This window comes from Eretmochelys imbricata, chromosome 20 (assembly GCF_965152235.1).
Source record: "Eretmochelys imbricata isolate rEreImb1 chromosome 20, rEreImb1.hap1, whole genome shotgun sequence".
NCBI classification, from domain to species: Eukaryota; Metazoa; Chordata; order Testudines; family Cheloniidae; genus Eretmochelys; species Eretmochelys imbricata.
In genome coordinates this window covers 5,249,007-5,262,429 of record NC_135591.1, presented here as the reverse complement: position 1 = coordinate 5,262,429, position 13,423 = coordinate 5,249,007, and the positions used below count along the sequence as shown (strand labels likewise).

Here is a 13,423-nt window from a genome sequence, read left to right as displayed (position 1 = left end):
GTCTGGAAGCCAGGGCTGAGCACTGCAGGGCAGACCAAGGGATCGGAGGTCCTGTTGCCATTAAAATTCACAGCAACCAGGTATTTGGATTCTCCAGGCAGCTTCGAAAGTCTCCCCCATAGTCCTCAAGGTGGGAGAGACGGCAGAGGCCAGTTCTCATTTCAAACCCCACCCCTCCCAGCAGAGGCCCCAAGCTTCCCCTCAGCTTGGCTGGGGTGACAAGAGTGACCCACAGAACCCATGAGAACTGGATGGGGAAGCCTTTGGCTGGAAGTGCGGGGGGGAGGGGGGCGGTGTATTTACAGCCCAGGACCCATGAGACATGGGAACCTCCCCTTTTCCCCACCCACCCTGTCCCGGGATACCATATGGAAGAGAATGGGCATGGGGTGGGGAGAGGGGAGAGAAGCCCAGCTGTCTTGCACCCTGAAAACAACCCCTTCCTAGCAAACCCTGCAAAACTGGAGCACACAGGGACCCCCTAATTAGCAGAACCCCCAACTCAAAGCTGGTGGGATGGGACACTCGTCAGAGAGAGGGGTCTCCACAAAGCAACACCAAGCTTTGCCCCATGCAGGGAGGACAGGCGGAGGAGAGATCCCAGGGACCGGGGGGGGAGGGATGAAACTAGGTCACCCTTTTGATGCTAGCAATTTAATGGAGGAATTAAAGCCACCCAAGGGGCACAGGGAGTTCACCCTGAAGGTGGCTCCTCAAGGCACCAGCCTGCCGAGGACCCTGCACTCAGTAACCCCCAGGCACCCTCTTCCCTTCAAATCAAAGCCACTTGGCAAGTGAAACAGCAAGTTGCGCCGAGGGGAGGGGCCTCTCAGGAGTCTCATGGAATTGGCAGGGAGCCATGAGTGACACCTGCATCCATGTGGGAAGGACGGCCCAGTGGTCAGGCCACTAGCCTAGGACTTGGCAGACCCAGGGGGTTCGAGTCCTTGCTCTGCCACAGACTTCCTGTGTGACCCTGAGCTAATCTCTTAGCCTCAGTTCCCCCTCTGGATAATGAGGACACCCAGCCCTGCCTCAGAGAGATGCGTGAGGATAACTCCATTGACAACTGGGAGGTGCTTAGATACAATGTGAATGGGGCCAGACAGGTATCATACACTGCGCAAGGAGCGCTAGGCTAGGACAGATGGAACAAAGAGTCCCCTCCATCCCCTGGGTCTCAGCTCCCTCCACCCACACTTCACCAAATCGGTGGCTCCTGGGCTGGCTTCGCGTCCATCCTCACCTATGTAGACTCGTCGAACGATATCGGGGTCGTCAGAGTCATGGAGCTCCACCACGCACGGCTCTTCTTGCTCCATTGGGGGTGGGAAAGGAGACGTGAGGAGTCAGGAATCTTGCTAACGGGAGAGAGAACAGAACACAGGCCATTAACTCTCTGCCCCACAGCAGCGTCACCACTGCTCACACCCTACAGAGCCCGTTCCCCACGCGTGCAGCCATTGAATCGGACATGAGATGGAGCTCAGCAGTAAGCCCAGGAGGGACCACTGTGATCTCACAGCCTGATCTCCTGCAGAGCACAGGCCAGAGAAACTCAGCTAGCGAGTCCTGCCCTGAGCCCAACGGGTGAGTTAGAGGCATCAGATTGCTGTGAATGAGGCGAGTGCCGACCAGCTGAAGCACTTCTTAGCCATCAGGTGCCTGAATTTCCTAGAAAAATCTGGCCCTAAGTGACTTTGCCCAAGGTCAGTGGCAGAGCAGGGAACTGAACCCAGATCTCCAGGCTGCTGCCCTGACCACTAAGCCATCCCTCCTTCCTTTGAAGGGCTTTGATTGCATCCCAGTGCAAATCTAGCTCTTCTAGGAGCTTCTCCTGAGATCTCAGGTTAACGCTTCACAGAACTGTTTCAGCAGGAAGGCGAGGAAACATCTGACCCGTCGGTAAGGAGCCCGGGCAAAGCGTATTACATGGGCTAGTGAGACACAGACTAGCTAACCCCACCGTGGGCTAGCTCAGTTCCCGTTTCGGCACCATTATTTTCAGAGCTCAGGAACACTCTTGGAAAACCCAACCTCGCTTTCGGGTGTTGAGCCCCTGAAAACCCAGACCCATGTGTCTAGTTCCCAGTGTTGCACCATCCCTGTTCTAAGCAACAGGCATTGCCAGCCACAGGTATAGAGCGCCACCGCCCAGGTAATCTAGGTGCCAAGGCTGCGATTGCTCCCCAGAGCTGCCTGGGGAATTCAGTCACCCCAACTCCTGTTCGTTTTAGCCCAACCTGACACTCCCATGCCAGGGTTCCTCTAACAGGCATGTGCTGTAAAGGGACAGTGGGACATCTCTGCACCGTTACCTGCACTCCGAGAGGCGTGGGTCGGGGTTTCCAAAGCAGGCGGCGCCGTGGCAATTCAAAGGCTATTTTCCCACCTTGCCCCCCTCTCTCTGCACTGTGTTGCTGTGGCTGGATGCACTTGAAGACCTAATGGAGAAAGCAAAGCAAGTAAGAACCCTTATCATTACCTGGTCATCAGCAGTACAGCAGCTTATATCCTTCTCACACCGCTCTGGGGTTGTGGGGGGCATGAGTCTCATTGCAACTGGGGCACAGGGAGATAGAATACTTAGCTCTTAAATAGCTCAATGGGCTTGGCAAATGAGGTCACACAGTCCTTGGCCCCATTTTACAGATGGGGAAACTGAGGCATGGAGCAGCTAAGTGACTGGTCCGAGGGGTCAGGCAGGAAGTCTGTGGCAGAGCAAGGAACTGAACCCAGGGCTCTGGAGATCCAGGCTAGTGCGCTAGTCCCCCTTCCTCTCCTAGTCATCTACACGAGGGTGAGTCAGGAGGGACTGCACTGAAGTCTCTAGACCAGGGGTAGGCAATCTATAGCACCCGAGCTGGTTTTCAGCGGCACTCACACTGCCCGGGTCCTGGCCACCGGTCTGGGGGGCTCTGCATTTTAATTTAACTTTAAATGAAGCTTCTTAAAAACCTCATTTACTTTACATACAACAATAGTTTAGTTACATATTATAGACTTACAGAAAGAGACCACTGAGAAATGTTCAAGTGTATGACTGGCACGCGACACCTTAAATTAGAGTGAATAAATGAAGACTCGGCCTGCTGCTCCTGAAAGGTTGCCGACCCCTGCTCTAGAGAGACAGCCGCAGAAAACTGGGGAGGGGGGAGAATCCAGCCCAGAGTTTTCACTCCCTGCTCCTAAGAACTGAAGTCAACATCTTCCACAAAGCAGCTACTGATTTTGAGGGCCTCGGTCTTCGGGAGTCCAGCTTGAGGCCCCCGCGGCTCTGTTCCGGGGGGGAGGATATTATGACATGAGGCTTTTTAGTAAGGTACGATCCAGTCACTTCTCTTTGGAACACAGGACTGGAAGGGACCTCCTGAGTCACAGAGGCCAGTCCCTTGTTACCGCAGGCAGACCAGTCATACAATCCTGTTCATAAATGTATCAAGCTCCAGCTTTAAGCTCGTTAAGGTGTTAGCCTCCCGCTAGGAGTCATGGAGGGGCAATTCCAGAACCTCCCTCCTCTGACGGTTAGAAACCTTCTTCGGATCTCCAGCCAGAAATTATTTCTGGCCAGTTTCTCCCCACTTGTTCTTGTGCCAACACAAATTCTCTTTTAAACTGAAGATTCAACCTGAAAAAAAGAAAATCCGGGGAGAGGGAGGGGGGACAAAATAATCCAAAACACAGTCTCTAGGGCAGGGACCATCCCTGTTTGTACAGCACCTAGTGCAACATGGTCCTGATCTGTGACTACAGCTCCGAGGTTCTACTGCGATACCAATATTAAGTTCTTACAAGGGAAGTGGTTTGTGGGGGTGGATCAGTCCTTCAGGAAATGGGGCCTGTTTTCAGAGCTTTCAAAAAAAAATTATTAAAAAAGTAAAAAAAAAATTCTTACAAAGTCACAATTTTTGTTTTAAACAGAACTAATGCCTTAGTTTGCTGTTGTTCTGGTTTGCACTGCTGGAGTGCCCAGAGACCCCCCTCCCCAACTGAGATCACATCTCCCTCCTGTTCCTTCCTATTGTAAGGAGATGCCTTAAGGCTGAAATACCTGTTCCTGGCAGCTTTACCAGCTGGGAGATGGAGGGGACAATCCTGGTAAAGAGCAACGTCACTTGGGACAGATCAGCTGGGTTTGAGGGAGGAAAGGAGCCTGGTTTTTAGAGACTGCATCCGATGAAGCGAGCTGTAGCTCACAAAAGCTTATGCTCTAATAAGTGTGTTCGTCTCTAAGGTGCTACAAGTCCTCCTGTTCTTGTTGCGGATACAGACTGACCCGGCTGCTCCTCTGAAGCCTGTCAACCCAAAGGCTCACCCGGAGTGTCGCAACTGCCTGCAGTTGTGTGCACCCAACGGAACAATTTCTTCCCCCTCCGGTAACTGATGGCAAAGTTGGTAAAGGAGAACAAAGTGGCGGTGAATCATCCCCTGGCAGGGAGGGAGAGAGCTGGCAGGTCCCAGCAGACATTAGCCACCCACTGCTCTCAAACTCAGGGGGCAGGGGCCCCGAGTCCCATCTGGGCTCAGGGGCCAGGCAGCCATGGATCTCTCCCCCCCCCCCCCCCGACACCCAGCTGCCCAGATCAGGACACACACACCCCCCCCATCGCCCCCCAGCTGCCTGGATCTCGCCCCTCCACCCGAGCTGCCAGGATCAGGACCCCCCCCCCAATCACCCCCCAGCTGCCCGCAAATCGCGCCCCGCCCCCAGGATCAGGACCCCCCCGCAGCTGCCCGGATCTCGCCCCCCCACCCGAGCCGCCAGGATCAGGACCCCCCCAGCTGCCCGCAAATCGAGCCCCGACCCCAGGTGCCAGGATCAGGACCGACCCCCCCGCCCATAACCCCCCAGCTGCCCGGATCTCGCCCCCACCCCCACCCCGAGGTGCCAGGATCAGGACCCCCCCCATTGCCCTCCCCCTGCTCGGATCGCTCCCCGCTGGCTGCCCGGATCGGGGCCCCCAGCCGCGCTGGTGCCCCCGTTCCCGGCCCAGCCCCCTCCGCCGCTCACCGCTCGGCCCGGGCTCGGGCGCAGCCAGGTGCGGGGGCTGCTGGGAACAGGAAGGTCCCTGCGCGGCCACCCGCTCCCCGCCCCCCGCATTTCCTGGAGAGCTCTAGGAACGGGCGGAGCCGCGGCTCTATGGTGGGGGGGAGGGGCCAGGCTCCGCTCCGCGGCCGGGGGGGTCAGGCTCCGCTCCGCGGCCGGGGGAGGTCAGGCTCTATGGGGCGGCGGGGGGGGTCAGGCTCCGCTCCGCGGCCGGGGGAGGTCAGGCTCTATGGTGGGGGGGAGGGGCCAGGCTCCGCTCCGCGGCCGGGGGGGTCAGGCTCTATGGGGCGGGGGGTCAGGCTCCGCTCCGCGGCCGGGGGAGGTCAGGCTCTATGGGGCGGGGGGGGGGGTCAGGCTCCGCTCCGCGGCCGGGGGAGGTCAGGCTCTATGGGGCGGGGGGTCAGGCTCCGCTCCGCGGCCGGGGGGGTCAGGCTCTATGGGGCGGGGGGTCAGGCTCCGCTCCGCGGCCGGGGGAGGTCAGGCTCTATGGGGCGGGGGGTCAGGCTCCGCTCCGCGGCCGGGGGAGGTCAGGCTCTATGGGGCGGGGGGTCAGGCTCCGCTCCGCGGCCGGGGGAGGTCAGGCTCTATGGGGCGGGGGGGGGGGGTCAGGCTCCGCTCCGCGGCCGGGGGAGGTCAGGCTCTATGGGGCGGGGGGTCAGGCTCCGCTCCGCGGCCGGGGGAGGTCAGGCTCTATGGGGCGGGGGGTCAGGCTCCGCTCCGCGGCCGGGGGAGGTCAGGCTCTATGGGGCGGGGGGTCAGGCTCCGCTCCGCGGCCGGGGGAGGTCAGGCTCTACGGGGGGGGGTCAGGCTCCGCTCCGCGGCCGGGGGAGGTCAGGCTCTATGGGGCGGGGGGTCAGGCTCCGCTCCGCGGCCGGGGGAGGTCAGGCTCTATGGGGCGGGGGGGGTCAGGCTCCGCTCCGCGGCCGGGGGAGGTCAGGCTCTACAGGGGGGGTCAGGCTCCGCTCCACGGCCGGGCGAGGTCAGGCTCTATGGGGCGGGGGGGGGGGGGGGTCAGGCTCCGCTCCGCGGCCGGGGGGGAGGTCAGGCTCTATGGGGCGGGGGGGGGGTCAGGCTCCGTTCTGTGGTCGGGGGGGGGGGGAAGAAAGGGGTCAGGCTCTGGGGGGGAGGGTCCAGGAGGCTGAAGCCATATTTTAGTAGGGGATTTTTTCAAGACACAAAAGGGCATTAAGGACCCAGCTTCCCACCCCCCATCTCACACTGACTTCGCCCCCCCCCCCCACACACACCTAACTCTCACCAAACTCCCCCAACTTCCCCGTCTGGCCCCCAACTCCCAGCAACCTCCTGTCGACAACACCCCCGCCCCCTCAACTCCCAGGTTCCCCAGCTCCCACCCATCACTCCAAGTCCTCTTGACACCTTTGACAAATCTTCATCCCTAATTTATGGGCCTGGATGGACGGACACACACACACACAATAGGGTGACCAGATGTCTCATTTTAAAAGGACAGTCCTGTTTTTTGGGACATTTTCTTATATAGGCGCCTGTTGCCCCCCCACCCCCTGCCCTGTTTTTTCACTGTTGCTAGTTGCCCTGCTCTGTTGCTAGTTGGTCACCCCCCCACACACACACACACCTCTCAATCCCAGCAGAGCTACCTAGGAATTGCCAGGCTGAATCAGACCCTCTAGCCCACTGTCCTAATCTCAGACACTGGCCAGTGCCAGATGCCCCAGAGGAAGGTGTTTGTGGGATAATCTGCCCCTCAATTTTAGGTCTCCTCCTGGCCTCTAATCAAGCTCTGGGTTTAATATCCTTTCCACAATTTCAACAGTCAACTCTTCTTAGTCACAGAAATGTTCCAGTCCTTTTGGCATCTTGCTAATTTCTTGTGGCAGTGAGTTCTGCAGGCTAACGACGTGGCATGTGAGGAAAAGTATTTCTTCTGCTCAGTTCTGAATTCAACTATCTTTCGTGTTATTAAGTGTCCCCCTGTTTTTGTGTCATGAGACAGGGAGAACAGAAGCTCCACATCTACCTCCAAGTGACACCCATGGGACGTTTGCACAAAGACAGTGATATGGCCCACCTCAGCGGTCACTATAAAGTGCTCAGTGTTTTACTAACACATGCAGGACTCCTCAGTGGCGGAAATCTGCTGCTACTCCTACCTTTTGCTTCTCTTCCTTCTCCATCGTCCTTCCTCTTTTTCTTTCTCTCCTTTCCTTGTCTCACTCCTTTCTTCCCTGCAGCAAATCTCAGTCCTCCCACTGGGTTTAACCCCACCCCCCTTTCACATCCCATCTGGGCTAATACTCGACAATGAAGGGTTAACATTGACATTTTAAATGAGTCATCATTAGGCACCAGTGTTAACACTCAAATGTTACAAATGGAGAATGGGAGGTTCACACTCTTCAGAGCCAACGTTTCAGGTTGTCTGCAGACATCACTACATTGGGTTACACGTGGTTCAAGCTCAGAAATTTATCTTCACACTCATGAGAGCTAGAAACTTAAGGTTTGTGGTTAACACAAAAGCTTAGATTCTGAACATGTCTCACCCACATGAGCATAAATACACCAGGCTAACCTGGCCTGGCCCAGGGGTCAGGTGTCCAACACCCTTACCTTAAATCACTACGGAGACAATTTGGACAGGGAAAGCAACTGGGGTGTTGGGTTGCAAACTTTCTCGGTGGGAGTGCTTCTCAGCCCCCTCCCACCGTAAAATCCGGTTGCACATAGGCGGTGTTAGGCTCTGGCTACACTATGGAGCCTACACTTGAGGTTGTGTCTACACTACCAGCACTACACCGACGTGGCTGCAGCTGTGCTGCTGTAGTGTAGACACTTGCTGCGGCTATGGAAGAGGTTTCGCCTATCATTGTAGTTAATCCACCTCCTCGACAGGCAGTAGCTAGGTCTAGGGAAGAATTCTTCAATCCACCTAGCAGTATTTACACCAGGGCTTAGGTCGGCTTAACTACATCTCTCAGCGGCGTGAATTTTTCCCACATCCCTGAGAGACTTAGCCAGGTTGACCTAACTTGGAGGTGTAGACTGGGCCCGACAGAAGGAGTTTTTCTGCTGGTGTAGGAACACCACCTCCCCGAACGACAGTAGCTGACAGAAGTCCTCTTCTGCTGACAGAGCTGCGTCTATGCTTGGGGTTTTGTGGTTTAGGGCTGTGGGTCAGGGCTGTGGTTCTTTCGCAGCTCTGCCAATATAACTTTTAAGCATAGACCAGACTTTAGCTACAAGGGCCAGATTTTCAAAATGGTCAGATTCATTTTATGCTCCTAAACAAGGATCAGATTTTCAGAAGAGTTAAGCACCGTGTGCACTGAGCTCTTTTGTAAAACTGGCTCCTCGCTCTGGTGCTGAGGTCATCTGAAAATCTGACTCGTCCACACACAAAATGTACCACTTTATGCCGGTATAATTAAAGAGGTACAGCCTACCTAGGGTGGATGCAGTTATACAAGTACAGCTATTCCCAAGTGGGATGGGGAATACATCATACCTGTATAAGAACGGCCATACTGGGTCAGATCAATGGCCCACTAGCCCAGTATTCTGTCTTCTGACAGTGGCCAGTGCCAGGTGCCCCAGAGGGAATGAACAGAACAGGTAATCAAGTGATCCATCCCTTGTCACCCATTCCCAGCTTTTAGCAAACAGAGGCTAGGGACACCATCCCTGCCCATCCTGGCTAATAGCCATTGATGGACCTATCCTCCATGAACTTATCTAGTTCTTTTTTGAACCTGGTTATAGTCTTGGCCTTCACAAAATCCTCTGGCAGGGAGTTCCACAGGTTGACTGTGCATTGTGTGAAAAAACACTTCCTTTTGTTTGTTTTAAGCCTGCTGCCTATTAATTTCATTTGGTGATCCCTAGTTCTCGTGTTATGAGTAAATAACACTTCCTTATTTACTTTCTCCACACCAATCATGATTTTATAGCCCTCTATCATATCCCCCCTTAGTCATCTCTTTTCCCAACTGAAAAGCCGCCGTCTTATTAATCTCGGTCAGTGGCAGCGAGGGGAATAGAGACTGTATCTCCATTGCCTGGGATCCTGATTGTATGTGAGTGCAAAGTCTTATTAATCTCTTCTCATATGTCAGCCATTCCATACCCCTGTAACTGCATTCACACTTGGGATGCTATTGGTATAATTATATTGCTCAGACACTAGAGTAATGGGAACCAGATAAGTACCTTAAATAGACAGACATAATTGTATTGGTACAAAACCTGTGTAGGCCAGGCTTGTGTGTTTGCATGATAATCACCATTTTCCAGTTGCTCCGACCTTTAAGCTGAAATCATCCAGGTCCAATTAATTTTTTTAGGAACAGTTTAGCAAAGCCAGTTCAGGCATTTGTGAAGAGGATGAGAAGGGACGATAAGGTACTTTTCTCACTAGGAAAAAAGAAAGTACTCCTTAGTTATTTATTTTTGGAAGCATTAGCACTTTGGGGCAGAAATTTTCACTTGGGTCATAACCGCAGTGGTTTTCTGAGGCACACAACATGAGAAGATCCAGGATTTGTGGGCTTGATACAGAAATGACGGGGAAGGGTTCAGTGATGCCATGCTGTTACCTGCAGCTCTCACGGTCTCAGGATGGAGTCAAACGCAGAGCCTGACTGCAGCCTGACCCAAACCCGATGGGGACAGTGTCAGGTTCAGGATGTCTCTAAAAAAACCCCTACCCTCTTGAGGTCAGGTCATGTCTTCTCCGATCAGGTCAGGTCAACCTCATTCTGCTGGTGGGGTTAACACGGCAGTGGGAGCGTACCCTACTCCTGATGGCCAACAGCACCTCCCTGAGCTCTGAGGGCACTGCAGAGGGAGCATGCTGACTACCCCCCAGAGCTGGCTGCAGACAGATGGCGGGCACAAGGAACGGGACGCTCCCACTGGCCTAGCCCCAGGGATGGGGCGGCAGCAGTGCTGACATAAGTTTTGGGGGAAGTATCGGGTTTGGGTCAGTTTGGTTCTAAAAATAACCGAACGTTCTCGGTTCAGGTCAGGCTTTAAAATTAGGCTCAAGCAGACTCAGAACTAGATGAGGTAGGAAAAGGTTGGCAGGAAAGTTCTAATACTTCTGGTTTTATTCTCCAAACTTTCCAACAATCTTTTTAGTTAAAAAACAAGGAATACTTTTGGGGGGGGGGGGGCGGGGGGAATCTGGTTGTAGGAAAGGGAATTTAGTTTTCAAAATCCAAATATTTTGACCAAAAAATAGCCAATTCCTGGTTTTTTGTTTTCCTTCCTTTCTCTCCTCTTTCACAATGAAGAACCAGAAATGTCTGACCAAAATTCACTCTTTGGCAGTATAAATTTACACGTCAGTCCTAAAAAGTTTGTTTTTTAAAAAAAAGTTTTGATGAGAAAAAACAAAACAAAACACACTCAGCCAGCTCAACGCCACACCTGTGAATGGTTCCTTCTGAACGTCAAACTCATTTTCAAGATAGAGCGGCACCAACTCTAAGGGCCAGATTTTCAGAGGAACACAGCACTCTGGTTACCCCATACCTTACCATAAGAATACTTTGCATGTTACATCAGCAAATTTCAAAGCACTCTACAAAAGAGAGATTCCCCATGGACAGGTGGGGAAACTGAGGCACAGAGCAATGAAGTGAGTTGCCCAAGGCCATGCAGCAGGCCAATGGCAGAGCTGAGAATGCAATCCTGCTGTTCCTCAGGCTACCAATAAAGAAGCCCATATATTTAAGCCCTTTACAGGTCCCTTTCAAGCAGCACTCAGCCAGAGTTTTGCACCCACACACAATCAGCATCCAAGGCACTGGAGATACAGGCTCTATTCCCCTCCCTGCCACTGACCTCCTGCTTGACCTTGGGCAAGCTACCCTCCCCTCCCGTGCCTCGATTTCCCCTCCACCCTTGGTCTGTTTAGGAGGGGGGCTCTTTGGGGCAGGGGCTGCCCAGGCAGCGCCCACCCAGCCCTGCTCTCAGTTGGGCCCGCTGGGCGTTACCGCAAAGCCTTTAATAATCACTCCGAGTTTTATAAGGCCACATAATTTCTCCCGCCTGCAGTAACTGATTGCACGGTTTGGAAGGCACCACGGAGAACAACGCGGCGATGAATCATCCGCAGGAAGGTGCGGCTGGGCCTGGCTGGTCCCAGGTGACACCAGCCACCCACTGCTCTCAACCCCAGCGGGCCCGGATTCCCACGCGCTCAGCGGGTAGCTCTCCAGCCGCCGCAGCCGCCCCCGCTGACCGGATCTTCCCCTCTCTCCATCCCCAGCAACGCGCCAGGCTCTGGCCCTCTAATCCCAGCCCTTCCTCACCTCCGTTGTTGGTTTCTGCCCCTCCCCGGGGGCTGCCGCTCCTTGCACCTTCCCAACTCGCCGCTCCAGCTGGGGAAAGCAACTGATTCGGGGTGTCTCCGATGGGGATCCAGGAGCTCCCAGCTGTCAGGCTCCGAGAGCAGGATTAAATGAGTGGCTGGGAACAGGAAGGTCCCTCCGTTATCCAATCCCCCCGGCTGTGATCGCTGGGAGCTGGCAGACCTACCCGCTCCAGGGTTAGAGCCCTGAAGGCACTGGTGGGGGGCATTAACTATTTACTGTGGGATCAATCGGATATGGGGCTCCCCTAAGGTGGCGCATGAAATCTCAGCGCGGCAGCGGCTCCAGGGCAGCTCGCATCGGGGCTGGATCACGAAGCAACCCCCAGCGTTAAAACTCCTGCCTGCTGCCGCCGAAACTCCCTATTGCGGTTGCTCAGAATTTGCACACACCTTGGGCTGACATTTGCCAGGGCAGGCCTTGGCCCAAGGGTGAATGTCTTGGGGAAGATTTAGCGAAGGTGGGGCAGGGGTGGAGGAGTGGAGAAAAACCACCAGAAAAAAACCGACACCACCCAAAACACTGCGGCTTTTTTAAACAGTGGCTCTAAATCTGAGCGAAGAACTTCCATGTGCGAATAAAATAATGCTTTAAACACTTTACCCTGGAAATATATTATGGGGCAGGTGGTAGCAGTAGGATAGGTAAGGCCCTCGACCTGCAAAGAACTTGTTTTTATTGATTTGTTCTTTTTTATTATTTGTAATACCATAGTGTGGAGGAGCCCCAGTCACAGGCCAGGACCCTACTGCACTTGTGTTAGGTGTATTATGGCAGCACTTAGGAGTCTTGGTCAGGAACCAGGGCCACATTATGCTGGGCACTGTACATTATTTATTAGGTGTATTGTGGTAGTGCGTAGAAGGCCCAGTTGTGGACCGGGATGCCACTGTGCAAGGCGCTGTACAAACACAGAACAAAAAGATGGTCTCTGCCCATCTACATATAAGACGAGAGACACCAGATGACGGAATGCAAGGAGACAGCACCGCTCAGCAAACCAGCTGCCTAACTGTGGTCAAGTTTAATAGAGCGACTCATTTTCACAAAGTTAAGCACATGCGTAAGGGCTTGTGAGATCAGTTTCTAACTCAGGTACTGGTCTAGCCCCCATCAGCGTAGTATCTGGGCACAGTCGGCAATGATCTTCCCACCCCTTCTGGAATGCATGGCTATTGTTGCTGTTTTACAGATGGGGAAATGGAGCCATGGAGAGGCTAAGGGACTCGCTCAAGGCCACACAGGAAGTCTATGGCAGAGTGGAGAATTGATTGCAGGTCTTCCCAGGCCTAAGCTACTGCTCTAACCACTACACCATCCTTCCTTTCAAGCTTGAAGTAGAGGGTTCTGCGTTAAACACAGTGGTTAAGGTATGTGTGCGGGTAGGGGAGGGTTTGCCAGGGGGTCACAGACCCCAAACCAGGTAATTGAGGGGCACGCTTTAAGCACTGTCTGACCAGTCAGATTCTCGTTGGTCCTGCTAGACCTCCCCACCCTTTTTTCAGGTCACTTTAAGCACAGGATAAACCTTTGTTTTGTGAAATCCGCACTGGCCAAATCCCCAGGTTCAAAAATCATGGTTCAGGCCTGAAAAATCATGACTTTAAACCATTATGCTAAGTGGTTTGAGCATTGGCCTACTAAACCCAGGGTTGTGAGTTCAATCCTTGAGGGGGCCATTTAGGGGTCTGGGGCAAAAATTGGGAATTGGTCCTGCTTTGAGCAGGGGGTTGGACTAGATGATCTCCTGAGGTCCCTTCCAACCTGGATATTCTATGATTCTATGATTATTTGGAGGTTCTTTTATTTGCCTCCTTTTGGCATCCTGTTTCCCAGCTCTTCTCTGCAATCCTCAGGACTAGAAATGTACCTTTAAAAAAAAAAAAAAAAAGCTGAGAGTCTCCCATAATAACAGGACTCCAGAAGCTTGGGCTTTAAGAAAACCACCAAATATCATGATGCCTGGGACAAAATTGCAGGAGCTGTTAATGCCATAAAAATGCCCTCAAAATGCCAA

The 13,423-nt window shown here is 53.9% G+C and overlaps 1 protein-coding gene across 1 annotated transcript in view; it reads right to left on the bottom strand.

Moving 5' to 3' along the window:
• LOC144277665 (uncharacterized) overlaps window positions 1–13,423 on the bottom strand; it is a 36,563-nt gene that overhangs the window by 2,340 nt on the left and 20,800 nt on the right. The gene's annotated exons all lie outside the window — the stretch shown is intronic.